This window comes from Desmodus rotundus, chromosome X, assembly GCF_022682495.2.
Source record: "Desmodus rotundus isolate HL8 chromosome X, HLdesRot8A.1, whole genome shotgun sequence".
NCBI classification, from domain to species: domain Eukaryota; kingdom Metazoa; phylum Chordata; class Mammalia; order Chiroptera; family Phyllostomidae; genus Desmodus; species Desmodus rotundus.
Window position 1 is genome coordinate 52,366,103 of NC_071400.1, and position 23,138 is coordinate 52,389,240.

The window sequence follows — 23,138 nt, forward strand, 5'->3', positions numbered from 1 at the left end:
GAAATAGTAAGTAATGTCTACATCTCTCCTTTTCAAAAAACCCTGTAGCATTTACAGCTGTTTGTTGAAACAATTTGTTTGGGTTCCGGGAAGATGGCAGCAAGATAGGTGGGAGCAGAGTCCACTTCCCCTCAACACCAGTGAAATACCTAGCTGATATGAGGAGCAGAGCGAACAGCCAACGGTATTCCAGCATATATGAAGATCAGAGACCAAAGATAGAGGACTTTGAAAGATCAGACGGTAAGAAGAGTGCTTAAGGACAATAAGGTCCCTGGGACCTGCGCGGGGACCAGGGCGGCTGAAGCCCCGGACCCAGACGCAGGGTCTGCTGCAATATTCTTGGGAGAGAGCCAGGCTGAGCTGTGTGAGCAGCCAGGGGCTTGCTCGGACCAGGGGGGCTTGAATAGGAAGAATTTCTCAAAAAGAAAGAGAAAACAGAGGCACTCAGCAGCTAATTAGAGAACTCTCAGCAGCAGCCCCAGCCTCTGGTGCCCCTCCCACCTCAGCCCCTGGACTGTGAACGTGGGATAAGCAGCCCTGGCGCTCACCTGAAGCCCGGTTTCCTGGACCCAGGTTAGCGGACCAGGGGCCCACACCTGAAACCTCGGGTGGGTGCGCACCAGGAGCAGAGGCTAGCTGCCTGACCCACAGGCCCAAAGCGTCTGGATTGGCCAGCAGTGCACAACTCTGTACCAAAGCGGACCTGCTGGCTCCAGCTACTCAGGTTCAAAGCAGCAAATCCGCTGATCAAAGGCATGGCTACCTACCAGGGACCACACCTACCTAGCCCTGGAACACAGAGCCCTGCAGGGCCTACTGGCTCTCTAGGAGGAAGGCAGAACACCCAGCAGAGGGGAGCTACAGGGCTAGGGGAGACTGCATTCCTCGGAATGACTCGACCCAGTAGGGGGCTGAAGCACCCCATAGCAGCACCGAGAGCTGCTAGCATCTAAGACAGCAAACAGCAAGAAGGGGGAGTGTGAGTTGCCCTGAATTGGTGCAACTCAAGGACAGCACAACTGGTGAACTAAAGGCCTAGTGGGGAGCAGAAGGACACTGATGAACTGGACTAGAGGGTGAACAACAGCGAAGAGTGTAGCTCAGGAAGGGAGAAAAGTGAAACCAATCCTTTCAAACACCCCCTCCCGATCCACAGAGAGGAAGACCAGCAGAACTAACCTGACTGGTTTAAAGCTGGCAGAAGACTTTGTTTTTGATTTCCTCCTTTCCCCCTGAATTCCTTCTTCCCTTCTGTCCTTCTGTCTTTTTCTTATTCCTTCTTCCTTCCATCCTTTACCATTTTTATTCCTTCTTCCTGCTTTCTTTTATTTACTTTTTTTTTATTTTTGTTAAAATTCCTTCTTATCTTACCTCCGATCTTTCTTTATTCCTTCTTCCTTCCATCTTTTCATTTTCTATTCCCTTTTTCCCTCCTTCTCTTCTTTTTTTGTCTTCGCCCCTCTTTCTCTTTTCCCCCACAGGTGAGACAACAAAACCTGGAGTGCTGAAAAGACCAGAGTTAGACCGTGTTACACACATGAATGTCAGCTCAAGACCAGTGACCACAGGAGATTAAGGAGACAGCACCACGGCAACCCATTCGGATTCTACCATAGAACTTAATACAATAAACCCAGGGAGTCAGAATAGATCAATCTAAGAAGCAGAGGCTAACAAGAAGAGTCTCACAAACTATGGGAAGACAAAGAAACAATCCCCAAATGAAAGGAAAGGAGGAAGCCCCAGAAAGAATGCTAACTGAAAACGAGACAAGTCAACTATCGGATACTGAGTTCAAAGCAATGGTTATCAGGAAGCTCACTGAGCTCTCTGAGCTCAGAGAGAACTACCAGAAACTACAGGGAAACTACAATGAACTCACTGCAAACCATATCAACATGAAAAAGGAAATAGAAACTATCAAAAAGGGCCAAGAGGAAATGAAGAATACAATTTCAGAAACAAGGAACACAGTAGAAGGAATGAAAAGCAGACTTGATGAAGCAGAGGATCGGATCAGCGAGCTGGAGGACAAAGTAGAAATAAACACCCAGGAAGAGCAAGAAAGGGAAAAGAGGCTCAGAAAGAATGAAGAGGCAATAAGGGAAATGCAGGACAACATGAAACGTAACAATATCCGTATAATAGGAATACCAGAAGGAGAAGAATAAGAGCAAGGGATAGAAAACCTGTTTGAAAAAGTAATGATGGAACATTTCCCTAATCTGAGGAGAGAAAAAGTGACCCAAATCCAGGAAACACAGAGAGTCCCAAGCCAGAGGAACCAAAAGAGACCCACTGGAAGACACATCAAAATTAAAATGCCAAAATTCCAAGACAAAGAGAGGATCTTAAAGGCAGCAAGGGAGAAAAAGGAAGTAACATACAAGGGAGCCCCAATAAGGTTAGCAACTGACTTCTCAATGGAAACACTATAAGCCTGAAGAGAATGACAAAAAATATTCCAAGCAATGAGACCCAGGGGCCTGCAACCAAGACTACTTTACCCAGCAAGGCTCTCAATCAAGATAGAAGGCCAAATAAAGAGTTTCCCAGACAAAAGAAGTCTAAAAGAATACGCTTCCACCAAACCAGCTCTGCAAGAGATGCTAAAGGCACTACTTGAAGGAAAGGAAGGAAAAGACAAAGAGAGAGGAACACAAGTAGGAAAAAATGGAAATGAATAACTACCTATCGATAATAACCTTAAATGTTAATGGATTAAATGCTCCAATCAAAAGACATAGAATAGCTGAATGGATAAGAAAACATGACCCACACATATGCTGCCTACAAGAGACCCATCTCGCGACAAAACACTTGCACAGACTGAAAGTGAAGGGCTCGAAACACATTTTCCAAGCAAACGGACAGTGAAAAAAAAGCAGGGGTAGCAATAAGAATATCAGACAAAATAGATTTCCGAAGAAGGGCCATAAAGACAGACGAGAAGGTCACTTCATAATACTCAAAGGAAGAATCCACCAAGAAGACATAAATATTGTAAATATATATGCACCCAACATAGGAGCACCCAAATACATAAAGAAAATCTTGGAGGACTTCAAGAAAGATATTGACAGCAACACAATTACAGTAGAGGATTTTAACACCCCACTGTCAAAAATGGACAGGTCTTCCAAACAAAATATCAAGAAGGATATTGTGTCACTTAACAATACCCTAGAGGAAATGGACTTAACTGATATATAGAGAGCTTTTCATCCCAAAGAAGCAAAATACACATTCTTTTCAAGTGTACATGGAAATTTTTCAAAGATAGACTACATGATAGGACACAAAGCAAGCCTCAACAAATTCAAGAAAATTGAAATCATACCAAGCATTTCCTCTGACCACAAGGGACTGAAACTAGAAACCAACCCGACAGGAAAAACCCAAATACTCAAAACTATGGAGACTGAATAGCATGCTATTAAACAATGACTGGGTCAAGAACAAGATTACGAGGGAAATCAAAAACTTTCTGGAAACAAATGAAAATAAATTCTCAACAACCCCAAACCGATGGGACACAGCAAAGGCAGTCATGAGAGGGAGGTTCATAGCAATACAGGCCTACCTTAAAAAGATAGAAACATTTCAAACAAACAACCTAACCCTACACCTACAAGAACTGCAGGAACAAAAACAAACACAGCCCAGAGCAAGCAGAAGGACGGAAATAAGCAAGACCACAGCAGACTTAAATGACATAGAGGCTAAAAGCACAATTCTAAGGATCAAGGAATGCAGGAGCTGCTTCTTTGAAAAGATAAACAAAATCGACAAGCCTTTAAGTAGGCCCATCAAGAAAAAAAGATACAGGATCCAAAGAAACACAATTAGAAATGAAAGAGGAGAGATTACAACCGATACCACAGAAATACAAAGGATTGTAAGAAGTTACTACGAAGAACTGTATGCCAAGAAATTTGAAAATCTAGGGGAAATGGACACATTTCTAGAAAAATATAATCTTCCACAACTGAATGAAGAAGAAGCAGAAAACCTGAACAGACCAATAACAGCAGACAAATTGAAGCAGTCATCAAAATCTCCCAACACACATAAGTCCTGGACCAGATGGTTTCACAGGAGAATTCTACAAAGCATTTAAGGAAGAGCTAATCCCTATCCTTCACAGACTATTCGAAAAAATCCAAACTGATGGAAGACTCCCACACTCTTTTTATGAAGCCAGCATCATCCTAATCCGAAAACCAGATAAAGACACAACGAAGAAAGAAAACTTCAGGACAATATTGCTGTAGAACATAGACGCTAAAATTCTCAACAAAATATGACCAAACCACATCCAGCAATACATTAAAAAGATCATACACCATGACCAAGTGGGATTCGTCCCAGAGATGCAGGGATGGTAAAATATTCGCAAGTCAATAAACATAACACATCACATAAACAAGAGCAAGGACAAAAATCACATGATCATATCAATAGATGCAGAAAAAGCATTTGATAAGATAGAGCACCCATTTCTGATAAAAACACTCAGCAAAGTGGAAATAGAGGGAACATTCCTCAACATCATAAAGGCCATATATGAGAGACCTACAGCCAACATCATACTCAATGGACAAAAACTTAGAGCTTTCCCACTAAGATGAGGAACAAGACAAGGATGCCCTCTCTCACCACTCCTATTCAACATAGTACTGGAAGTCCTAGCCACAGCAATCAGACAAGGAAAAGAAATAAAGGACATACAAATTGGAAAGGACGAAATGAAACTGTCACTGTTTGCAGATGACATGATAGTGTACATGGAAAATCCTATAGACTCCACCAAAAAATTACTCGACCTAATAAATGAATTTGGCAAAACAGCCGGATACAAAGTCAATACTCAGAAATCAAAGGCATTCCTGTATACCAACAATGAAACTGCAGAAACAGAAATGAGGAAAAAAATCTGATTTGATATAGCAACAAGAAAAAAAAAGTACCTAGGAATAAACCTAACCAAGGAGGTTAAAGACCTGTACTCAGAAAACTACACAACACTGAGGAAAGAAATTAAGGAAGACACAAACAAATGGAAGCATGTACCATTCTCATGGATTGGAAGAATTAACATCTTCAAAATGGCCATACTACCCAAAGCAATCTATAGATTCAATGCAGTCCCTATTAGAGTACCCATGACATACTTCACAGATATAGAACAAACATTTCAGAAATTTATATGGAACCATAAATGACCCCAAATAGCTGCAGCAATTTTGAGAAAGAAGAACAAAGCAGGAGGGATCACAATACCTGATATCAAACTGTATTACAGGCCACTGTAATCAAAACAGACTGGTACTGGCATAAAAACAGGCACATAGACCAATGGAACAGAACAGAGAGCCCAGAAATAAACTCAAGTCTTTACAATCAATTAATATTTGACAAAGGAGGCAGGAGTATAAAATGGAGCAAGAACAGCCTCTTCAACAGATGGTGTTGGGAGATCTGGACAGCTACGTACAAAAAAATGAAACTCGATCACCAACTTACACCATACACAAAAATAAACTCAAGGTGGATAAAAGACTTAAATATAATTCGAAACACCATAAAAATCCTAGAGGAAAACATTGGCAGGAAAATCTCAGACATTCCCCGCAGCAACATCCTCACAGCCATGTCCCCTAAAGCAAGGGACATAAAGGATAGAATAAACAAATGGTACCTCATCCAAATAAAAAGATTCTGCATGGCTAAAGAAAACACCACCAAATTACAAAGAGAACCAACATTATAGGAAAACATATTTGCTAATGATACCTCAGACAAGGGCCTGATCTCCAACATATATAAAGAACTCACACGACTGCACTCCAGGAAGACAAACAACCCAATTCAAAAATGGGCAAAGGACTTGAACAGACACTTCTCCCAGGAAGACATACAGAGGGCCCAGAGGCATGTGAAAAGATGCTCTGCATCACAAGCCATCAGAGAGATGCAAGTTAAAACCACAATGTGTTACCATCTCACACCAATCAGAGTGGCCAACATAAACAAATCCACAAACAAGTGTTGGAGAGGATGAGGACAAAAGGGAACCCTAGTGCACTGTTGGTGGGAATGCAGACTGGTGAGGCCACTGTGGAAAACAGTATGGAATTTCCTCAGAAAACTAAAAATGGAACTGCCCTTTGACCCAGCAATTCTCCTGCTGGGATTATACCCTAAGAACCCTGAAACACCAATCCAAAAGAACCTGTGCACCCCAAAGTTCATAGCAGCACAATTTACAATAGCCAAGTACTGGAAGCAACCTAAGTTCCCATCAGCAAACGAGTGTATCCAAAAACTATGGTATATTTACACAATGGAGTTTTATGCAGCAGAGAGAAAGAAGGAGCTTATACCCTTTGCAACAGCATGGATGGAACTGGAGAGCATTATGTTAAGTGAAATAAGCCAGACGGTGAGGGACAAATACCATATGATCTCACCTTTAACTGGAACATAATCTATAGAAAAAAAAAAAAAAAGGAAACAAAATATAACCAGAGACATTGCAGTTAAGAACAATCTAACAATGGTCAGGGGGGAGTGGGGAGGGGACAGTGAGGAGAGAGGATTACAGGAACTATTGTAAAGGACACATGGACAGACTGAAGGAGTAGGGTGGAGGTGGGGGAGGGAGGGGTTTTGGATGGGGTTGGGTGGAGGGATGGGGAGAAAAGGCACACAACTGTAATTGAATAACAATAAAAAATTTAAAAAGAAAAAAGTAAGAAGGAGTTTTGGTGTCAGATAGGCTTGAGTTTGAATCCTGGCTCAGCCATTTAGGAGCTGTGTGGCCTTGGGAACGTGGCTTCATTGTTTGAATCTCAGTTTCCTCATTGTTTAAATGGAAGTGATATAATCTCCCTCATCCAAATTTTGTTTTTTTCAAGTAAAACATGGCACTGAAAAAGTGGTCAAAACTCAAATATCAATTATCACTTAAAATGAATGAAATATGTGCAAATAAGAAAATTGTGCAGCTTATTCTTCCATGGTAACCATAACATCTGGGAGATCTTTCATGAATGGGTTAGTGTAGTGGTTCATTCATTCAATAATTATTTATCGAGTACCTATTCTATGCTCAGCATTGTGCCACACATTAGAGGAGATACTGTGCTCTCCTATTACAATGTAGTAGCGTAGATTAAACTGCCATTGACAAATAAACACAAACATGTAATGGTTCAAATGCAACAAAGTCTTAATTCTTCATGTAACAATGCAGAGTGTATATTCAGATCACCAGGTAGCCTTTCTACTTTCAACTTTGGTTCCCAATGTTGCTTTGGTTGCCACCATCCTTTCTGTGGGGAGGAAAATAAAGCTTGAAAGTGCATGTGTGGAGGTTCTATGGGCAAGTCCTGGAATTGACATGTGTAACTCTGCTCCCATTGCATCGGAGAGAACTTAGTTAGATGGTCTGACGTAACTGAAAGAGATGCTGAGAAATATAGTCTAGCTGTATGCACAGGAAAAAGAGGGGAACAGAGTTTGGTAGACAGTTATAGTCTGCAGTTGATTTTTGAAAAAACATAAGAAAGACAAGGTCTGTACACATAGGAAATTAATTTATACAAAGCTTGGTGAAATATACTGTATTCTGCTGTGTATAATGCACTGCTGTGTATAATGTGCATCCATGTTTTTGGCTCACACTTTCATGAAAAAATTCTTTTATTTTAATTTTTTAAGTCAATTTTTCATTTATTTATATTTAGAAATGAAACTGATTATGATATTCCAGAGTATTATTTTGCATACAGAGTATCATTCTTGCTTTCTAGAAGTACACTTTTAATGCATAAGCATAAATAAAAAGAATTACAAATGTTTATATAGATACAGAATTAGTACTACCCATGTATTACATGCATCCTTATTTTTCCTTCAAAAATTTGGGCAAAAATATTGTGCAGTATACATGGCAAAAGGTGCTGACACTCTTGCTATTGGAGAAAAGGTTCACAACCAGATCACTGTTTACATATCTTCCAGTTTATTACACTCTCATCTGTACCTTTATTCATTCAAACTGCTCTTTTCTAAAGGGATCAAAGAAGGATGTCATACTAAAGCAGATGATTTTCTCATAGGTTGGCAAGTTTATATTTCCTTTTCCTATATTTTCTCAGTCTATCTTTAAGATCAGGGTGGCCTTTAAAAAATTAAGCCTCTATGTGTTCTCTTTGTACTCTCACATTTTCCAAGATCATCTTGGCTGCCTTCCAGAATCTCCTAGGACAATAAAACGTAAGTATCTACCCCTGCAAATACATACTGGTCCCCTGGAAAAGATGAGAAAAACTGATTCAAAGGGAATACACACATACACTCAAACACACTCAGACAGAGACTTGTTAAATAGTTTCTGAGTAACTAAAAAACGTTTATTTTCAAGCCCATATCACAAGTCAGCTAAATCATATTTCACTGGAAAATAATCTAAGAATAACCTAAACAATCATAGCAGTCATAGATACAAGAAGAGTTTCCTGCAATACACAAAATCCTCTTTTGCTGAATGCAGTGGTCAGGCAGATGCCCCATGTCAGAGAAGTTCTTATGTTGTTGTTTGGAATGACTGTAGGAGATAAATATGCAATATCTACACACATATGTACATATCCCTTCATACATACCCACACATTTAGGTATTGTCCACTCTCCTCTTCATACACATATCTATCACAGTTCACTTTTACTGTTTTTACTGTCCTGGTTAAAGTACTAATATTTTGTGGGAATTGAATACATACAAACCCTGGTCAGACTGGGGTCACTGGAAGAATGAAGATCAAGAAGAAAAGAGATATAAAAGTGAGAAATATGTTAGTAGAGGCACAAAGAACACCATTATATCACTAGTGACGCAAATTTCATTAAACCATTAGGAACTTATTCTTGGGCCTGGAAAGAATTTTAGTCCATAATAGACTTTTAGTAAAATGCAAAAACTTGTGGGAAGGATAATACTTCTAGATGAAGCTAATAAGCTAGCAAGTGACAAAGCCCTACAGAAAGGATAATTTGGTTAGATCAGAAGGGGATGAAAGAGCTAAAGTATGATTGTAGAGGTGGGAGAGATGTTGAACGAGGAGAATACTGAGTACCAAAGATAAGTGTTTGCTTCCTAAGTTTGACTATGTCCATCTCCAGATCTTCTGGCTCCCTCTTTGTTTTTCTTCTCCTCCAGATTCCTTATTCTATATTTTAATTCATTTCCTAAATTCTGTTCTTTAGTTCCTAATGCAGACAGGGTTAATCTAACATATTGGAAAATAAAGAATCAGTGTAAAATTTCTGGTCACAAATAGAGGAGGTATACAAGAATAAAAAGCCAAGTCATAATCAAGAAAATGTGAAGTACAGGAAAATGGGTATAATGGGTCTTTCTCTTTTTCCCCTAGAGTGCTTCCATCTTAGTTTGTTTTCTGACCCCAAATGCCATTTAGAATTAAATTACATTAGACAATCTTTAGAGTAGAAAAAATTAGAAGGTAGTCCAGAGAGAGAATTTAAAACAAAATACATCTAAGAATATTGAATTATAAACCCTGGCCATTAGACAATATAACCTAAATTAAAAGAAGAGAAAATTGATAGATTTTACAAAAGAAGAAACTTGCTTTGGATTAGAAGGGAAAATTTTTAAAAACCCACGTCTTCAAATTTCTGAGCATCCTAGAAATATTGAGGATTTACATAAACTTTCATAAACCTATCATTTTATTTAAAATATTTTCAAAATTATCAACCTCATGGCTTAAAGATTTTTCTTGCTTTTCTAAAAATGTATTAAACATTTTTGTTTACATGTAATGACGTAATGAAAACTCCAATGAATACAAACATTTTGTTACCAGTTTCTTCTCTATCCTTGTTAAAATACTGCTTATGCTGTATTATTCTTGGAGGGCACTGATCATGACCATAATTAGCAAAATGTTCTTAAGAAACTGGTTTTCTTTGATGTTGCTTATTTATCTGTGGCCAATTGTTCATGTAGCTCCATGTCCTATTGGCTTATGTTCTCCCTTTGTTCATTATTTTTCTGCCTTAGGGAATTTATTTTTAGTATCTATTTAAATTAGAGAGTTTGCTGGAATTGAATATTATAAATAAAAACAGCTCTGTCCAGAAAACAAAAAAAAAATCAAAGAAAAGAAAAGAATGTTTCTCTGTTCAGACTAGTATAACAAATCCTTGACTTCTAAGGAAAAACAAACATTTTATCTAATTAACCTTGCAAAGTCAGGCTGTCAGTACATAATCCAGGGAACAATGGATTGATTTAATTCCTAGTTATCTTTAAGTCAAAGGACATGTTTTGTTACCTGTCATGCCTATCTAGAACTTGAGTTTTTAATATCACTCGAGTGTACTATTTGTGATTCAAGTAGGAATACAAAATAAAATGGAGAAAAAATCTTCATAAAAAGGAGGGGAAAATCAATTGAATGTGCAATGAGAAATTCTACACTTTTGGTAACTCAAGTTCAATATATGTAGAACTTATGTTATCTTTCCCAAATCTGCTTCTTCTATTACTGTCCTTATAGTGGTAACAGCATCACTATCAATATGATTCAAGTCGGAAAGCCTACACTATTCTTGACTTCTCCCTCAATGCCCACATGCAACCGCTCAACAAATTTTATACACTTTACTCCTAACAAATCTCTCATATCAGTCTCCTCCACTCTTACCCCACTAGCACTGACCTAGTCTGTGTCCTCATCATTTCTCACAAAAACCTGTCTCTCCAACTTCTTGCCAGTCTTCCACCACCATCCACACATTTCTCTAAAATCCCAAACTGAATATTCCTTTGTTTAGAAATCTTCATTAGCAGTCATTTACTCACAGAATTAGGGCTAAATTCCTTAGCATGGAGTTCAGGGATTTTTCACAACCTCTCCTAGCCTACCTTTCCAACCTCTTCTCCAGTCACTCATTCCCATGCATCTTATATGCTAGTACTAAGGACTTACTTATTTTTTTATCTTCTTTTTCTCCCAGGTGAACCGTGTAATTACAGGCTAGTTTTTTCTTCCCTTGTGCTTTTCCCCTCCGCCTGGGATGCCCTCAACACCTTTGACCACTAATAAAATCAAATATCTTTATAGATATATTCTCTTTTAAAAAACTTTTTGTTGTACTTTTTTCCCATTACCACTTAGTTCCCTTATATGCCCCTTCCCCTGCAGTCACCACACTATTGTCCATGAACATGAGTCCTCTTTGAGTTTTTTTTTTCCTTTTTGCTCAATCCCTCCACTCCTTGACCTCCCCCTTAGTTGTTATCCTGCTCTCCATCTATGAGTCTGTCTCTTTTTTGTTGTTAGATCAGTTTGTTCATTAGATTCCACATGTGAGTGAAATTATATGGTACTTGTCTTCCTCTAACTGGCTTATTTCACTTAGCATAATGTTCTCCAAACCCATCCATACTGTCACAGAAGGTAAAATTTTCTTCTTTTTTACAGCTGAGTAGAATTCCATTGTGTAAATATCCCATAGGTGTTTTATCCACTCATCTATTGATGTACACTTGGCTGCATCCATTTTTGGTGATTGAAAATAACCTTGCAATGAACATGGAGGTGCCTATGTTCTTTTGAATTAATATTTTGGGATCCTTTGGATATATTTCCAGAAGTGATAATGCTGGGTCAAAAAGCAGTTCCATTTTTATTTTTTGAAGTATCTCTATACTGTTTTCCACAGTGGCTCCACCAATCTGCATTCCCACCAACAGTGCAAAAGGGTTCTCCTTCATCCTCTCCAGAACTTGTTAAATGTTGATTTAGTGATGATAGCCATTCTGACAGGTGTGAGGTAATAATCTCATTGTGTTTTTAATTGCATTTCTCTGATGATTAGTGACACTGAGCATCTTTTCATATGCTTGTTGGCCATCTGTATGTCCTCTTTGGAGAAGTGTCTATTCAGGTCCTTTACCTATTTTTTAATTTGATTGTTTGTTTTTGTTTTTGGTGTTGAATTTGTAGGATATTTATAAATTTTGGTTAGTAAACTCTTATCAGATATATTGGTGAATATGTTCTCCCATTCTATGGGTTATCTTTTTATTCCTATTTGTTTTCTTTCTTTTTTTTCCCTTGCCTATGGAGATAAATGAAATAAAATATTGCTTCAAGCAATGTATGAGATTTCACTGCCTATGTTTTCTTCTATGCTTTTTTATGGTTTTGGGTCTAATATTTAAGTGTTTAATCCATTTTAAATTTATTCTTGTTTGTAGTGTAAGAAGGTGGTCTAGCTTCATTTTTTGTCATATATCTGTCCAATTTTCCCAATACCATTTATTGAATAAACTATCTTTAGGGCATTGCATTTGTTTGCTTCCTCTGTTGAATATTAAAAGCTGGAATAGCAATACTTATATTTGACAAAGACTTTAAAGCCAAGGCTATAGTAAGAGATAAAGAAGGACACTATATAATGATAAAAGGAACAATCCAATGAGAGGATACAACCCTAGTTAACATTTATGTACCCAACATGGGAGAGCCTAAATATGTGAATCAAATCTTGATGGACATAAAGGGAGAGATCAACAGAAAGAGAGCCACAGTTGGGGATTTGAATACCCCTTTGATTTCAATGGATAGATCTTCCAGGAAGAAAATCAATAAGGAGATAGCAGCCTTAAATGACACACTAGATCAAATGGATTTAATTGATATTTTTAGAATATTTCCCCCCAAAGCAGCAGAATATACATACTTTCCAAGTGCACATGGAACATTTTCTAGGATAGACTATGTGTTAAGACACAAAACAAGTTTCAGTAAATTTAGGAAGATTGAAACCATATCAACCCTCTTCTCTGACCACAATGCTATGAAATTAGAAATCAATCACAAGAAAAATGCTGAAAAACACACAACGACATGGAAGCTAAATATCATGTTATTAGAAAATGAATGGGCCAAAAACGAGATCAAGGAAGAAATCAAAAGATACCTTGAAACAGATGAAAATGAGGACACAGTAAGCCAAAATCTATGGGGCACTGGGAAAGCAATCCTGAGAGGGAAATTCAAGCATTACAGGCCTATCTCAGAAAACAAGAAAAAGGCTCAAATAAACAATCTAACTTTACACTTAAAGGAACTTGAAAAAGAACAACAAACAAAGCCCAATGTGAGCAGAAAGAAGGAAATAATAATTATCACAGTAGAAATAAACAAAATAGAGTCTAAAAAATGATACAAAAGATCAATGAACCCAAGAGCTGGTTCTTTGAAAAGATAAACAAGATTGACAAACCTTTAACCAGGCTCATCAAGAAAAAGAGAAAGATGACCCAAGGAAATAAAATCAGAAAGAGGAAAAATACCAACTGACACCATAGAAATACAAAGGATTTTAAGAAAATACTATGAATAATTATATGCCAACCAATTGGACAACCTGGATGAAATGGGTAAACTCCTAGAAACATACAATCTACCAAAACTAAATCAGGAAGAATCAGAAAATCTGAATAGACAGATTAAACTCAGTGAAATTGAAGCAGTAATCAAAAAACTCCCAACAAACAAAAGCCCTGGACCAGATGGCTTCACAGCTAAATTTTACCAAACATTCTGAGGAGAACTAACACCTCCTTTTCTCAAACCATTTCAAAAAACTCAAGAGGAGGAAATCCTCCCAAGCTCATTTTATGTGGCCAGCATTATCCTAATTCCAAAACCAGATAGACACTACAAAAAAAGAAAATTATAGGCCAACATCTGTGATGAACATAGACACTAAAAGCCTGAACAAAATATTCACAAACCAAATACAGCAATGCATGAAAAAGATCATACACCCTGATCAAGTGAGATTTATTCTGGGAGTGCAAGGTTGGTACATCATTCACAAATCAATAAATGTGATTCACCACATAATCAAAATGAAAGATAAAGACCACATGATCATATCAATAGATGCAGAAAAAGCATTTGATAAAATCTAGCACCCATTTATGATAAAACCTCTCAGCAAAGTGGGTATAGAGGGAGTATACCTAAACATTACAAAGGCCATATATGACAAACCCACTGCCAGCATCATACTCAATGGGCAAAAACTACAAGTGTTCCACTTAGGATTGAGACCAAGACAGGGATGTCCACTTTCACCTCTTTTATTCAACATAGTACTGAAAGTCCTGCCACTGCAGTGAGAGAAGACGGAGGGATAAAAGGCATCCAAATTGGAAAGGAGGAAGTAAAACTGTCTTTATTTGAAGATGACATGTAGTGTACATAGAGAACCTCAAAGATTCCACCAAGATACTACTAGAACTGATTAATGAATTCAGCAAAGTATCAGGAAAAAAATTAATATCCAGCAATAAGTTGCATTTTTATTATGCCAATAATGAACTAACAGAAATGGAAATTAAGAAAGCAACCCTATTCATGATTTCTTCAAAAAGAATAACATACCTAGGAATAAACCTAAACAAGGACATAAAAGACCTGTACTTGGAAAATTATAAGACACTGAAGAAAGAAAGTGAAGAAGAGACAAATAAGTGGAAGCTCATAGGAAGAATTAACATCATTAAAATAGTCATACTACCCAAAGCAATCTATAAATTCAACACAATTCCTGTCAAGATTCTAATGACACATTTCACAGAACTAGAACAAATATTCCAAAAATGTATATGGAACCACAAAATGCCCCACATAGCAACAGCGATCCTGACAAAGAAGAACAAAGTTGGAGGAATCACACTACCTAATATCAAACTAATATAAGGTCATAGTCATCAAAACAGCATGGTACTGACATAAAAACAGATGTAGATCAGTGGAACAGAATAGAGAGCCCAGAAATAAGCCCACACCTTTATACATATATTCTCAAACATTACCTTCGTTCCACAGCTTTCCCTTCATTTCCTTTACAACCACCAAACCCAGTTAAGGCACACAGAAATAACTGTTCCTTCATGTATATTCCTACAAGCACTTCTCCTATAGCTCTTATCAATTTGTCATACATGGATTATACGTATATACTGGTAATGGTGCATTGATTTTTCTCACAACCCTGATGATATGTATCACCATGGTCTATACCAAATGACCCTGTTCACCATCAAGATGTGACTGATTGGACCAAAAGGGAAATAGTTGCTTGCAATGGATAGCTCTGTTAGTCACCACATTAACCAGGTGGTTCAGTTTAACTACAACGATAGTGGAATGGCTTGACATCATGTGCCTCCTGATGTGATGTGTGGGAATTTTACACACCACTCATGTGATCTTGCTAGGAATGCTTTACCTTAAGCTAATCATTTGAAAATATTCAAATAAATCCAAAATGTGGGTCATTCGGCAGAACTTCATGGCTGGACGCTTTAAGAGACTCAATAAAATGAACAAGAGGGAGGTAATGGGAACTTGACATCTATTCTATGTATCTTTAGAGCTATCAGCCAGACACCTTAGAATTCAAGCCAGATAGTAACTCCCTCCCTTGAATATAGCAGACTCAAATCCTTTCAGAAGTGTAGTGGACCTACATGTTCACTGCCACCTACTAGGAGAAAGCCAGGATTTCTTGTAAATGTCAAGCAGCTAAATCCACACATTCCTGCCATCCTTGATCACCTCCTTGTAAATTCATTAAGCTATATATGCTCTCTCTATTATTTCTTTTCCAGTGACTGAATCTACCAGTTATAATTTTATTTCTTACCTCTCTACTATACCTTTTAAACTTCCATTACCTTTTTTGGACTTTATGCTTAATTTTTATTACATTTTAATAAGCTGTGCTATAATTTAAGCTCCTCACTAACTATAACTTTCTCCTCTGACCTTAAACAGGTTTATCTCTGGATAACACTTCTCTTACCATGCCATCAATTACAAGCTGCTATTTCTCTCACATTCAGTTTAGCGCTGGGTCAAGTGATGGGATCAGTGTCCTTCTCAGTTTATAATACTTTTAATTTTTTAATTTTCTTTTTGTTCAAATACAATTGTCTTCCCTTTCTCCCCTTCTTTCCACCCCCCAGCCATTCCCACCTCCCTCCCCTGATTCCACCCCCCCTTGTTTTTGTCCATGTGTCCTTTATAGTTCTTCCCGAAAACCTTTCACCCTCACCCCCCCCAATTATCCCCTCCACCTCCCCTCTGGTTACTATTTGTTTGTTCTCAGTTTCAATGTCTCTGGTTATATTTTGCTTGCTTGTTTGTTTTGTTGATTAGGTTCTACTTAAAGTTTAGATCATAGTGCCCATCAGTAAATGAATGGATCAAAAAACAATGGTACATTTACACAATGGAATACTACACAGCAGAAAGAAAGGAGCCCCTACCCTTTGCAACAGCATGGATGGAAATGGAGAGCATTACACTAAGTGAAATAAGCCAGGCGGTGAAAGAAAAATACCATATGATCTCATCTTATAATACTTTTAGAACCTCACACATCTATTTGCCTGTGAAAACCTTGGTTTATGCCATCCAGCTCTAACCACACTTTTATTTTTGGTTATGGAACTACCAATTCCTGCTAATCTTCCTCCATTCAATCAACATTTGACTCATGGCTAGTTCTGTATTCTTTTCCACTCTAAGTCCTGACATCCTAGAGTATTTCAAATCCATTTAATGATCTATCCATCATTCTGGACTGTCAGTACCTTAATTTCTATCTTCAGTGCCTCTACCCCCATTTCGGCCACAAACTTCCATGGCAACACTCTGGACCTTGTAGTCACACTTTGCATAACAAAGGAAACCATAAATAAAATGAAAAGACCACCTACTGAATGGGAGAATATGTTTGGCAATGACACATCTGAGAAGGGGTTAACACCCAAAATTTATGAAGAATTCATACAACTCAACACACACACACACACACACACACAAACCCCAATCCAGCTGAAAAATAGGTACAGAATATGAATAGTCTTCAAAGAGGACATACAAATGTACAATAAGAAAATATGCTGAATGTCACTAATCATCAGAGAAATCCAAATTAAAACCACAATGTGATGTCACCTGACACCTGTAGAATGGCTATCATCAATACAACAACAAACATGTTTTGGTAAAGATGTGGAAAATAAGCAACCCTCGTGCACTATTAGTGGGAATTCAGATTGGTTCAGGCACCATGGAAGACAGTATGAAGGGTCCTCAAAAAATTAAAAATGGAATTGCCTTATGACCCAGTAATCCCACTTCTGGTAATAAATCAGAAAAAACCCAAAACACTAATTTGAAAGGGTATATGCACCCCTATGTTCACTGCAGCATTATTTATAAAAGGCACATGATGGAAGCAACCCAAGTGCCCATCAATAGACAAGTGGATAAAACAATTGTGGTACATATATACAATGGAATATTATTTGGTCACAAAAAATGAAATCTTAGCATTTGCAACAGCATAGATGGACCTAAATGGTATTATGCTAAGTAAAATAAGTCAAAGAAAGATGAATACCATATGATTTCACTTATTTGTGGACTCTAAAGAGCAATATAAATGAACGAGCTGAACAGAATCAGGCTCATAGATATAAGAGAACAGATTGATGGTTGCCAGAGGGGAGGGAGGTTGGGGGGATTGGTGAAAAAGTTGAAGGGATTGAGAAGTGCAACTTGGTAGTTCAGAACAGTCATGGGGATGTAAGGTACAGCATTGGGAATATAGCCAATAATATTGTGATAACCGTGTATGATGCCAGTGGGGTACTGGACATATGGGAGGACCACTTTGTAAAATATATGATTGTCTAACCATTATACTGCATACCTGAAATAAAAATAATAGTAAATGCAAACTGTAATTGAAAAAAATTTTTTAAAAGTTAGCTTGCAAAATATGAGCATGAAGAATAAATTTCAGGTTAACTTGGATCTTAATTGTTTTGTTCATTTGTTTTACCTTACTAGATTTCAAATTTGTTATAAAAGCAGATAACTCAGGAACTACCAAATGGAAGAGATGCACAGGACAAGGTATGGGATAAGGGTAAGGAGCACCTCTATCCCAGCACCAACCGCAAAGTTCTTAATTTGATTTTTAACTAAAAATTTACCACACGCTTTGGAAAACATCAAAATTAGTAAAAAGAATCAAATATTTTAAGTCAATACAATTTACTTCACAAAAACCCAGAAAATGAAATACCTTTTCTTCTTTGTTGGGGGAATAATGTGTACTTGAAAGTTTGAGCTCAGATTAGAAATCATAAATACTTAGAATTAAATAAATATATTTGTTTTTTAACTTAACTTTTATTGTTGACACTATTACAGATGTCCCCATCCCCTCTTGGTCCACCTCCACCCACCCCTATATATATATGCATGCTTGTATATGGCCCTAATTTTACAGTTATCGCAGTAGCCTGAAAGAATGAGTATGCTTTGAACTTATAACCAAGGAGAGAGTTGTTGCCTATCAAGAGGGGAATGGACACCATGAATAATTAACAGTTTTCTAAGTAATCTAAAAGAGGAAAGTATTATATGCATTAATATTTGCTAATCTGACATATTAATCAGTTTAAACATGAGGTATCACTTTATAATGTGTAAAGTGATGTGTAATAAGATATCCATGTAATTTCCTTTATCTTGAAAATTATATAGCCAAGTTTAAAATCTTTTTAAAAAATATTTATTTATTCACTTTTAGAGGAGAGGGAGAAAGAGAGAGGAACATCGATGTGCAAGAGATACATGGATCAATTGCCTCTCATGTGCCCCCCACTAGGGACCTGGCCCACAACCCAGGCATGTGCCCTACCGGGAACCAAACCAGCAACCTTTCGGTTCACAGGCCAGAGGTCAATCCACTGAGCCACACCAGCCAGGGCTAAAATCGTTCTTAAAAAGAATAATAATATTAAACATGATTAATCAGAGCATAAAGCACATCTTTTAATTTATAAAAGAAAACCCAAAAGTCCTTAATGAAGTAGAACACATTTCAGAATAGACTTATTAAAAATGTTAAGTATCTGTTTTAAAGACCTTGAAGCATCACTTACAAGTTTACTATTGTACAGTAAACTAATATTAAATGAAGCTTGAAACACCACAAAGCCTTATTACTCAAGTTTGTCATTGGACCAGGAGGATCAGCATTACTGGGCAGTTTGTTAGAAATGCATATTTGAAACCCCAACCTTAAACTATTCAATCAATTGGTATTTAGCTAATAAGATCCCCAGGTTTAACCACACATACATGAAAGAATCACTGCCCTAAGGTAAAATGGCAATTATTACTTCCTAAGCTATACTGCATTATTTTGTATTTGTTTGCATTAATAGTGACTGAGATATCTGAACAGTTTTAGAAAATTCAATTTGCTATTTGAAAAATCTTTTTCTATTTATGTACTATTTTTACCATGTAAAAGGCACCCATGTATTCGGCCCAAACTTTCAGGAAAAAAGCTTTTGTTTTAATTTTTGTTTCAATTACTTATTTATTTACATTTTGATGTTTTTTTATTATAAAGGAATTTTAGCACTTAAGTATATTTTATTGATTATGCTATTACAGTTGCCCCACTTTTTTCTCCCCTTTATCCCTCTTCCCATGGTACCCCCATTCCCTCCAGCATCCTGCCCCCCTTAGTTCATGCCCATGGGCTGTACGTATAAGTTCTTTCACTTCTGTTTCCTATACTATTCTTAAATCTCCCCTGTCTATTTTGTACTTACCAATTATGCTTCTTATTCCCTGTAACTTTCCTCCCCATTCTCTCCTCTCCCCCTCCATGCTGAGAACCCTCCATGTTATCTCCATTTCTATGATTCTGTCCCTGTTTTAGTTGTTTGCTTAGTTTGTTTTTGTTTGAGGTTCAGTCGTTGATAGCTGTGAGCTTGTCATTTTACTCTTCATATTTTTGATCTCCTTTTTCTTACATTCTAAGTCCCTTTAACATTTCATATCATAAAGGCTTGGTGATGATGAACTCCTTTAACTTGACCTTATCAGGGAAGCATTTTTATCTGCTCTCCCATTCTAAATGATAACTTTGCTGAATAGAGTAATCTTGGATATAGGTCCTTGACATTCAGGATTTCGAATACTTCTTTCCAGCCCCTTCTTGCCTGCAAGGTTTCTTTTGAGAAATCAATTGATAGTCTTATGGGACTCCTTTGTAGGGAACTGTCCTTTCCTTTTGCTGCTTTTTAGATTCTGTCCTTATCTTTAATCTTGGGTAATGTAATTATGATGTGCCTTGGTGTGTGCTTGTTGGGTCCAACTTCTTTGGGACCCTCTGTGCTTCCTGGACTTCTTGGAAGTCTATTTCCTTCACCAGATTGGGGAAATTTTCCTTCATTATTTTTCCAAATAATTTTTCAATTTCCTGCTCTTTCTCTTCTCCTTCTGGCACCCCTATGATTTGGATGTTGGAACATTTAAAGTTGTCCTAGAGGTTCCTCAGTCTCATTTTTTTTTTAATTCTTGTTTCTTCATTCTGTTCTGGTTGGATGTTTATTTCTTCCTTTTGTTCCAAATTGTTTTGAGTCACAGTTTCCTTCCCTTCACTGTTGGTTCCCTGTGTACTTTCTTTATTTCACTTTGCATAGCCTTCATTTCTTCCTTTATTTTCCCTCAGTACTCAATCATTTCTCTGAGCATCCTAATTACCAGTGTTTTGAACTGCATCTGGTAGGTTGTCTATCTCCATGCCACTTAGTTCTTTTTCTGGAGTTTTAATCTGTTCCTTCATTTGGGCCATATTTTGTCTTGGTGCACCTGTCATGTTACTATGGGCAGAGCCTTAGGTTTTTGCCAGGGTAGGGCTACTCATGTCCTTGCATTGTGGCCCTGTTGGGGGGGAGGGGTCAGAGAGGTAACAATTTCACTTGCTTGGCTCTCACCCCACTTTCAGGCACTTCTCCACTTCCTGCAAGCAATTGGCACCCTTGCGGTTGCTGGCCTAGTGCTGATTTCCCCAGTGGGCAGGCTTGTGTATGTTCTAGGACCTCATGGGCTCCTTCCTCCAAGGGACTCTCCTGTGAGACTGGCGGCTTCTTCTGCTGCCACAACCCCCACAGGATTTTACAACCAGAGGTTCTGACTCTTTTATTTCCTGGCACTGGAACCCTGGGTTGTGTGGTCAGTCTCGCTTCCCATTTGTTTCTCCAGGTTTATCTACACGCAAATGTGGGACCACCCGGTCCACCAGCTGCTGCCTCGCCCACCCTGGTCCTCCAGCCACCGGCCTGCCTGGTTCTCTTGGCCCCCACTGCCCATCTTGGCCCCTCCTACCAGTCTGGATGAATGTTTCTTCTTTGATTCCTTGGTTGTTGGTCTTTCATACAGTTCAATTTTCTGTCAGTTCTGGTTGTTTTGTTTTTAAATTGGTTGCTAATCTTCTTTCAGTTGTGCGAGGAGGCGAAGTGTATCTACCTACACCTCCCTCTTGGCCAGAGCCCACATTGGTTCTGTATCCAACATATTTTTTTTATTCCTAGCGTTTATTTTTGAACATATTATGGTATAAGATATTTTATGTAATAAATAATTACAAAACACAAGAACAGATATGAGGCTTTTCAGGTGCTACCCATGTATAATGCACATCCTTGTTTTTCCCTCAAAAATTTGGGCAAAATGTGCACATGATCCATGGCAAAATACAACATCTACGTATGTAGATACTTAATACATATCTAACCTGTATAGGTAGGTACTTAATGCATATTAATGGAATAAAGTAAAAAATGCATTGTTCCTAATCTTAAATGGCCATGTAATCAAAATTATGTATTTTATAATCTAATAGCATGAAAAATTAAAATAAAAAAAAATTACATTTTAAAGAATCTTCTTTTTACAAATTTTCATACCTTTTAAAGGATTCAATGAACAGCTTTTTATCCTAAACTACTGAAGCCAGAATTCTCATAACTCCTAAACTCTGGTTTTCCAATGCAGTAAGACTAACCTTGGCCAAAACAGCTGGAACCTTGCATTAAACATGCACACACACACATACCCCTACTTATGGAAAATCTACCCTATTTAGGCACCATAAGCACATGAATTTTTTCATGTTTTAAAATTCAGGAATAGAAAAGATCACATCTTAAGGAACAGAAGATATCTGGGCATTTTCAAATTAATGTAACATACAGTAATATATCAAAGGGAACCTAGTCCCTTGGATTGATCTGCACACTGGGATAGATTCCTGAGATTCTTAGGATCATTCCATGTAGAACATCAAAATTTACTAAAGCAAATCAAACTTAGAATACTTTTCAGAATACAGACCTATTAAAAATGTTAAATACCTGTTGTAAAGGACTTGAGACATCCATCATTTAAAACATCAAACTATTATTGTACAGTAAACTGATATTAATAAGAAGCTCGAACTACCACAGATCCTTATTACTCAAGTTGGTCACTGGACCAGCAGGATCAGAATCTGAAGACAACTCAAAAATTCTGTGATAAAATTAGGATAGTTTTCAAACAACTTAATTCCAAATATTTGCTTACATAAAAAATTGTTTAAATCTTTAGGGTAACTATAAAACAGGGGCAACATTACCTTTGATAATATTTACCTGAATAACTGTCTCTTAGGATGAGTAACAGTTGTGAATAATTTTAATAAAATATGTGGATTTTAAAAAATTAGAATAACTTGAAAATAGATTATTTTTTAATCAAAAACTTAAGGGTAATTCAATCATATACCTTGTACTAAAATCTATCAGGAACAACTATAAAGGACACATGGACAATACCAAAGGGGGGTAGGATCGAGGGTGGGAGGTGGGGATGGCTGGGGTGGGGGGAGTGTTGGGGGGAAAATGGAGACAACTGTACTTAAACAACAGTAAAAAAATTATCACAACTTGACCTATCTTACTTTTTATTAAACCATTTATGTTACATGAAGAGTCTATCTTATATAAAGGTGACATTATTTTATAAAGATATACTAGGGACTTACTTCTTTTAAAAGAAAACATTACCAGCTGAAAATGGCATGATATAAAAGAATCTAGACTCTAAAATAACTTACTTTGAATATCCTTTTGAAGTCTATTTTTCCATGTT